Source organism: Watersipora subatra, chromosome 11, assembly GCF_963576615.1.
Source record: "Watersipora subatra chromosome 11, tzWatSuba1.1, whole genome shotgun sequence".
Taxonomy (NCBI): domain Eukaryota; kingdom Metazoa; phylum Bryozoa; class Gymnolaemata; order Cheilostomatida; family Watersiporidae; genus Watersipora; species Watersipora subatra.
In genome coordinates this window covers 31741557-31748766 of record NC_088718.1, presented here as the reverse complement: position 1 = coordinate 31748766, position 7210 = coordinate 31741557, and positions in this window count along the sequence as shown.

The following is a 7210-nucleotide window of genomic DNA, read 5'->3' as shown; positions in this document are numbered from 1 at the left end:
TATATATATATTTATATATATATATTTATATATATTTATATATATATTTATATATATATATTTATATATATATATATATACATATAGACCCACAGTAAGCAAAAACTCACAGCATGTAGTATGACAAACATTTAGCACAAATTTAGAGCATCTACAAATTAAAATGTTACTTAGCAACAGGGTAAATCTTAGCTAATGACATAAATGATGGTGAGTTAATGGTTCTAACAAGGTAAAATAAAAACTAAACTTGGCCTCAAAAAAAAACAAAGAACTTGCAGATCTGACTCTATCAAATACTAAAGTGTGTTTCAATCTGTTTAATGGTTTTATGAGCAAACAAAGGATTAAACATCTATTCTCTGCCTTAATTATATCTCAGGCTAGTATATAAAGGAAGCAATATATTTTCACCGATGTATACTACTTGTACTATGTATATTTTTAGCGGTTTATCGGTTCACTGCAGTTCTACCTCATTTCAAAAAGAAAAAACCAACAATTACAGATATTCAGAGAAGAGCAAATCCTAGTCTTCTAGTTATTTCTCTTCATAAACAAAGTATTTAGTACACTTATACATTTGATATTGACAGACATTGTATCTGAAATTTTACAATGAAGCGTGTCATCAATATCTGAATAAAATATGTGGTATGTTTAAGCCACATATTTGTTACCATTAGAATATGTTTCACAAGACAGAGAAAATTAAATTTCTACACAGGTTTTTATCCAAAACTTATAAGTTATCAAATACAAAGTTTTAAACCGAACGCTAGACATTTATTTTTGCAGCTGAGAAAAGACAGGCAGCAACAAGTGCACTTTTACTTTTAAAATGAAACAATAATTGTATCCAAGATTTATAATGAAATACCTTGTCAGCACCTGAACAAAAATCATGGTATTTCTCAACTAAACAATTATTGACATTAAAGCATGTTTGGTAAAATTGAGGAAAATTAGATTTATACACATTTTTCATTTAGAATTAAGAAGCTATCATAAAAATTTTCAACCATGTATTAAATACTTGAGCCATACTATTGACAAGCTGATGGTGGAAACATCCAATGACTTTGTTGAAAATGTCAAGTTATCATAAAAAAAATTATCAACATACGTTAGATGGCATATTGACCAGCTACTGGCAGCGACAATCAATAAAATCAATGAAAACTGAAGTGTAAACTAACCGTTTGAGCAATCATAGTTATAACTGATTCTGATAGCCTTGACTTCTATAGAGCTGATATGTATAAACTCATTTGAGGAACAGCTGAATTCGATCGTAGATATGTAATCATTAGTGCCATCATAGCACTTGCTGTATGAGTCTGAATAAGACTTTCCTTGAACTATAATAAAATAACAATGTGACGATGTGTAGTCAGTAAGAGGAATGTGACATAGCAGAGACTTGTCTTTGTCTTCGCTTACAACTTCTTGTTGCTTATGATATTATCCAGTGTTACAATTTTATGCAGGTCTATTATCATTTCAACATTGCGTCAAGATAAACTGTTTTCTCTTTAAGTGGGTTCTTTTTATTATATAATTTAGACTGTCACCATTGTTCTTTCTTTTTGTTCCATCTCACACTATGTCTCTTTTTATTTTTTAGTTCTGATTTATGCTATTTGTCGTTCTTTTTCACTGCCAACCTCTTCACCACTAGCTGACCTTATTTTAATCTATCTTTCTTTCTCACCATCTTTCTCGTTTTCTCTCTTTCTTTCGTACCCTCTCTCCTTCTTATTCTTCTTACCTCCTCTTTGTTTCTCTTACTCTCTCTATTTCTCTTTCACTCTCAGCCTGTCTCTCACCCTCTCTTTCTCACTTTCTTTTTTTCTCTCTCTCTCACCCTCTTTGTCTCTCTCTCTCTCTCTCTCTCGCCCTCTTTGTCTCTCTCTCAACTTCTTTCTCTCTCTCTATCTCGCTCTCTCTCTCTCTCACCCGCGTTTTCTCACCCTCTTTCTCTCACCCTCTCTCTCATGCTCTTTTTCTCTCTTTCTCATCTTCTTGTTCTTCTCTCCCCACCCGTTCTTGCTCTTTTTTATCCTCTCTATTTCTCTCTCTTTACTCCCTCACTTTCTCTTTCTTTCCTGCTTTCTCGTTCTCTCTTTTTTCCCTGCTTTCTCCATTTCTCATTCTATTGCTTATTTTGGCTTCTTGGTTTTTTTTCTCTCTTTTTCTTTGTTTATACTCTCTATTTATTTCTGTTTATTTTTCCCTCTTCTTCTTCCTTTTCTCTCATCTTTTCCTCACTCTCACATTTTGAAGTTTACTCCACCACTCTCAACCTAGTTCTCCATTCTCACTTCCCCCCCCCCTTCGCTGTCTCATTGACGATGAAATCATTTAGCTGCCTTTTCATGAACAAGTATCCAAATCATCAGGAGATTATAAAAAGGTACTTCTGATAATGGTACTTTAATGTGTTACTTTAGTGAGTTACTATAATGAGTCACTATCTGCTACAACGATTTATGCCTAGTGCCATTAATTATTTGTTAGGTGAAATATGTATTACATTTAATAGTAATAATAAAGCATTACTTATTTTTGTCAGCTTAATAAATATAGTACAACCACTACAGCCAATTTTACTGGGTAGTTCAGAAGAAACAATTTTATACTTACAAACAGGATATCGACCATAAGCGTCTGTACAACAACATGCTGTTAACAGAAAAAGGCCAACAGCGAAGAGTTTCATCATTTTCTCCTAAATCAATAAAATTAAAGGTGATGAAATAAATAATTGTTTAAGCTTCAAGCTGAAAGCTGAACGTTTAACTTTAATTTTAGCAAGGTATTTTAGTAAGGATTATAGTAGGCATTAAATCTTTTATACTGTGTTACATGCTTAGAAATTTTGGCAAGATTTGATGATTCATAAAAATGTTTTTAAAGCTAATTGTTCAAAGACTTTCCATCCCTAAAAGTGCTCTACAGTCAGTAGAGCTACCACACAATGTCGTCTGGTTGCCAAATCACTCGCTATAACTGAACTCAGTTTTAACTGTAGTTTGAAGAACTAGGAAGAAGATAGGGATTCTATGCTGTAACAGTTTTCTGTAAGAAATAAATGTATTTTGTGTTATAAATATCAAATTAAGTGAACCAGAACCAAGTACAAGTTACAGATGATCAGTTTTGGTAATAAACAAAGAACTTACCGCAAAAAAAGTGTCCGTGATATTGACGACTATTAGTATGTAAATGGTTTAGTTGATTGCTTACGTGAATGCTGACTTGGTTTATCAAGCAGATAAAATAGTGTTTGCTCTGCTCAATGAATATACAAAGTCTGTTATCTGTAAGCTACGCACACTCACATGAGCTTTAGTTGACAAAAGATCAGTGATAAAACACCCCTCTTGATCTATTAGAGCACTTGTCTCTCTTGCGTAATTCAGTTTATGATGTAGAAACATTTGATAACCTTATTACAGCTTTAGTAATATGCACTGCCCAAGTATCTGACAAATTCTTTCCAGCCTCAAAAACAACTGTTTGAACAAGTATTGCAAAACTAGTGAAGAGATTAAGTAGATGAGTACATACAGACATGCTAATCACGCTCCCTTCCAGAGAAAGTTGAAGTTGTAGACCACTCGTGTTCAAATTAAGCTTTAATGATAACTCTTTGCTAATATACCGTAATTACCCAAGTATAACGCTTCTTTTTTCGTCACAAGTTTAAACATCAAAAGTTGCTGACACCTTATACTTTAGTCTGTGGCAAATGTAGTTTTCCAAAATGATTTTCAGCATAAGGAGAAAATCCATGAGTAAGTCCCGTGACCCTTTTTAACACCAAAATCAAAAACCTTCGAGCAGTTGCAACACACGTGCGCACAAAAAGGGAGCAAAGTCGCTATTTTCAGTTGATTTCATGTCCATATATCTTCCAATCTTCATTTTTATTTTCTGAATTTCAATTGAATTGAACTTAAAAATGACGGACAAAAACTGAAAACTGACAGTCGATGGACAGATGACGGCCAGATGACAAACAGAAAACGGACAAAAACCAGGCAGAAGCTGGACAGACAATAGACAGATGATGGCCAAAAAACAGGCAGACGATAGACATGCAATGGACAAACGGCGTAGAGATGACGGACAGATGACGGTCAATTGACAAATGACGAACAAACAACAGACAGGTGATGGACAGGCAACCAAAAGGTGATGGAGATGGACAGGCGACAAAAAAGGTAAGAACAAGTGACATCCAGCTGGTAATGGGCTGACAAACACTTAGCGTAATATGTATAATCAAATTAGATAAGTGAATATTAATAACATGTTAAATTATAACATATATATATATATATAAACTATATTAAAAACTGAAAACTTTTAAAACATTTTACAACTTAAAGTTTCATGGTTGCTACCATTCATCAGGTAAAATTAAAATGAACTCATTTTAATTTTACCTGATGAATGGTAGCAACCATGAAACTTTAAGTTGTAAAATGTTTTAAAAGTTTTCAGTTCTTAATATAGTTTATATAAATGCTCTATTTTAATATTGAGCACTCTCTTCTAGTGAACTGCAACCTTCTTCTTCATCAGTATATATATATATATATATATATATATGTATATATATATATATATATATATATATATATATATATATATATATATATATATATATATATATATATATATATATATGTATATATATATATATGTATATATATATATAACATATATAACTTGCTTGCAACCATGTTAACAATACATGCAAATATCTTGTATGCCACTACATAAGCAATAGCAAACTCATTTTAGGCCAATAAGTCTGCGCCTTTAGTAACAAGAGGTTACCACAAAAAGATGCAATGCCAAGATTTATTTATGGATCTCGGCGTTGAATCTTTGTAGGTCTCAATCAGATATATTTAGAGCCAGTTGAATATGAATATACTTTAAGGTTGACTTGCAACAAAATTCACATTACAGTTATTTGGTATCAAAAGATTCACCATGGCTGACTAACAGGCTCGTCATGATTGTCAGACAATGATATGTACTCCTTCGAGCTAACGTTAAAAAATTAAACAAATTTGTACGGTAAGTTATGAGATATCACTGCTAAAAGTGACAGCATTACAATGACGATAAAATAGACGCAGTTTTATTGAATGTGTGAAGTATATTTGTAAAAATATTTTGACGAATTGCATGAAAGTGTAAACTGAAACCATTTACCACAACTAAGTCACATTTGAGCCGTTTGGAAAAGGAATCCAAACTACGGCGGTCTCGTGTGGCTGCGATTAACTGCTCATTTTTGAGCTTTTAAGAGCTTGTAATCACATTGCCACATATTTTGCACCTACAACACAACATAGTAAAACATTGTGAATCTTTTCATATAAAATAACTGTAATGTGAATTTTGTTGCAAGTCAACCTGATGCATTTAGCTATATTTACATCTAAATTCAGATCCATTTAGAATTTAGATTTAGATCCATTTAGATCTAAAATTTTAGATTTAAATTAATTAAATAGGCTCAAATAAATTTGAATAGATCTAAACAAACATATATAGGTTCACCGTAATAGGTATCATATGAAATTGAGATTTAACTGTTTAAATCTAAATACATCTAAATAGACCGACTTAGGTCCATTTAGACCTGATATAACTAGACCTACTTGCATGCATTAAGACCTATTGAATCAAAATGGCTATTGATATCTTGGTTTTTAGTTTTACTTCTACTTTTGACAAGGTTTAATATATACATGTAACTTTATACCATATATAATTGTTTCCTCACCCTGGTTAACACATGTGGGTGGTAATTTCTGCTCTAACTCGGGCTTCCTCCCAGAGGAGACCCGAGTTAGAGTTATTAACTCTTATAATTAGTTAATTTAGCACTATCTGTTACAAGATTTATGCCTAGTCCCAATAATTATTTTTTAGGTGAAATATTTATCACATTTAATAGTAATAATAAAGCATTACTTAATTTTGTCGGCTTAATAAATACATGTACTATACAACCACTACAGCCAATTTTACTGGGTAATTCAGAAGAAACAATTTTATACTTACAAACAGGATCTTGACCATAAGCGTCTGTACAAACACAATATGCACGTGATGGAAACATATATGTTTCCATCACACACTATAGTGTGTGTGTGCGTGCGTGCGTGTGCGTGCGTGTGCTAAAATGTAGTGTAGACATGAAATTGATAGATGCAGACTCAGAGGCACCCACAAAGCAGATGTCTGCGCCAGAAACTGGAGACATTATCTCGACAGCAAACTATGCCTACAAAGGAGGAGTCTTGTAAATATATGGGGGTAAAATGTCTCAGGAGTAAAAAATAGCACAGGAAGAAAACTAAGTTGTCCGGAAGCTGTCAACAAAACAAAAGTACATCAGCCAAAAGAGTAGTTCGATTTTCTTTACTATATAAAAAGCGGGTCTGTTCCGCAATCTGTCGAAATCCACAACTTGAGGTGTTAAAAAAGATTGCATCATGCAAGATGCAAACTTCTATCATTTGGCTTACTAACCCAACATAGTAACATCTGCACCAGTTAGCCGCACTACAAATCATTGAAAAATTGTGCTGTAGTTATTCTCTGTGCTTTATGGACTCGGCTGACACTTTCTCCCAGTTCACTTGACTGCCTGGGTACTAGGAAATTTAAAAATTGAAAGCAACCATGGATAGATAGTGGGAAGAAAGATTGCATCACATGTGGCTTGAACTTGCGACATTTAGCATGACAACTGAGCCAGTTGACCACTACTGGCATTCCACAATAACTGTTGGTATAGTTACTACATATGACGATCTCTCACAGATCATTAGACTAGGAGGCTACTATTAGTTATAACCAAAGACTTGATCACCCCTATCCTGAGCTACTAACAGGAGTAACTTTGAAAGACTACTATCATATCCTTGATTAGCTCACATTGTTGATTAGCTCACATTCACATTGTTGTCAGGACAACTGATTTTGAATCATTTTTTGAACATCATTTTTAATACAGGCTCCTTGGTGAATGCACTGAAATACAAAGTTACACCACGCTTTATTGGCTCAGCTGACAATCTCTCACAACTTGTGTGAGGGCCAAAGTACCAGTAAGAGATAAAAGGAGAAGGAATTCAACAGGGATAAAGCCGAGCTAATAAAAACTGTTCAAATA